We start from the raw sequence: 2329 nt of genomic DNA, 5'->3' as shown, positions 1-2329 counted from the left end.
TATTATGCATATATTATTATTTTATCTGTTGTTCTTTCTTTATCAGTATAATACTGTTGTTATCTTTTCGAGCACATATTTATACTACTTGATATGCATTTCATAGCTCATACTTGTTTTATTTTGTTGATCTTTCAGAGAGGACTTGAGATGCCTCGTTTGTTGCACACTGCTAGGAAGAGGGTGCCTCTGGTGCATTCTCAGATCTTTAGGTTTCAGGTGCCCCAACAGCAGCAGGTAGGATCCGGGAGTTGGTGTAGTTTGTAAATTAGTTTGTAGTGTAGTAATAATAATGATCTGGTTTAGCTTAACTTCATGTAGAGGTTATCCTAATCAGGTTTGTAGTTGTAATAGCTAATGGTTTGTTTAAGTGTCTATTTAATATTATAACATGTGCTTGATCCTTATGCATATAGGCTTAGGAGTAGTCTTATTTGAGTTATAGGAAGATCACCTGAGATAAGTATGTGTCTAACTCATATCGAGTTCAATTTAGACTATCGGATATAGTCTTTGATCATAAGTTTCAGATTTTATATCTGTGAGCGGTGATGTGATTCTAGGAGGAGCTCGTTGAGGAGGATAATTTTGATGAGACTAGTTATTCTGGCGGAAGAGTAGAACCTTCATCCCTTTCATCAGATTCAGATGCGTCAGTTCAGACTGAGCCTATAGTAGCAGTTACAGAGCCTTGATTTGAGATGCCGGCAGACCCGGTGGTTGAGATGGTGTAGGAGGTAGTGGTAGACCCAGAGCTGGTTAGAGTGGCAGAGAGGGAAGTTCTGTCTGTTCATATGAAGGTGGTTGTGGATGTCTCCGAGGCTGGTCAGATTCGTGTCATGAGGATCATGGAAGAGGCATGTATGACTGTGTCTAGAGAGGTTATTTATACTAGGACCAGACATACCCGAGCGCAGAGTCCCGCGACCTCTATCGCTTCAGTTACTTCAAGGACCCTAGGGACAGTGGCTCCTAGTGTAGTCCCATATCATGTATATGTAGCAGTGGGCAGGGAGTGTGATTTTCTCAGAGTCCAAAATGCCGGAATGAGTCAAAGTATTCGGGAGATGGCGCAGACAACCGCTTCAAGAGCAGGTGTTTCGAGTTCTGAGGTGTAGTCGAGGGTCCGAGCGATTGAGCAGATTGCCAGGGCGAGGTTGGCAGAGCTTCCGTCCGGCAGTGAGTGGGAAGCATAGGCCCGTAGAGTTACTCAACTTTTGAGATGAATTCTATCAAAGTTAGGCGCGGTGCAGGAGCCACATGGCTAGATGATGAGAGATGAGTTGGTTTAGGAGATGAGAGACCCAGTATAGTGCGGAGGGTATTTGTCTTCTTTTTTGTTGTGTATGGTGGCGAGAACCAGTGATATATGATGCAGTGTGATGCGAGGAGTGTGCCAGCGGCAGCTGGGTCAGCTTGACGGAGTAGGGATATCTTTTATAGCATAGTATATTCCTTTATTCTATTATTCTTATTATCGAGTTGAATGTTTTTGAGTTTGTATTTGATTAGCCGAGTCAGTACTTTGGTTGGTTATACCAGTATCTTTTATGTATATATATTTTGGTTTGTACAACAGTTTCAGTTTTGTTGTATCAGTTTTAGTATATTTGTTTTTCTTCCTATTTAGTATAATTTTCTTCCATATTATCTAGATTCACTAGATTAAAAGATGGTATACTTCAGTTTAAGTTTCAGATGATTGTTCAGATTATTGTATCTATATCTAGATCATTGTTTATTTGAGCACTTTATAGTAGTGGTCCATTTCTTTTTTTTCTTTATTAAGTTATTATTCTTTGAGATTTTGAGCAGATATAATATGTATGCAGCAAGTACTAAAAATGTTAGTAAATTTATAACGTGGATAAAAGGATTTTCTACATGAATATTTTTTAGTGATGTTAATAAATTGCTATATATTTATATCCATGCTAAGCAGATAAAAAAATTTCTATTTTATTTTCAGAAAATGGGTCCCAAGTAGAGTAATAAGTCAGGGGGAAATCGTACTGAAAGTCATACTAACCTAGCAGTTGTCCAAATACTCGGACTGATGCAACAATAAGTGACACAACTTGCGCAGCAACAACAGTAGCAACAACAACAGTACAAGCAACAACAGCAATTAGCAGGTCCACCTGTAATGACTTTTAAGAATTTTCAAGCTGTTAATCTATTGGAGTTTAAAGGGAGTGTTGATCCAGTGGAAGCCAATGCATGGATTAAGGAAATAGAAAAAGCTTTTGAGTTTTTGGAGCATGAGATGAGCAGAAGACCAAGTTTTCCAGCTATTTCCTAAAAGGGGAGGCAAACTATTGGTGAGAAT

This window comes from Apium graveolens, chromosome 4, assembly GCF_009905375.1.
Source record: "Apium graveolens cultivar Ventura chromosome 4, ASM990537v1, whole genome shotgun sequence".
NCBI lineage: Eukaryota > Viridiplantae > Streptophyta > Magnoliopsida > Apiales > Apiaceae > Apium > Apium graveolens.
The sequence above is the reverse complement of the archived record's forward strand: the minus strand, read 5'-3'. Positions refer to the sequence as shown.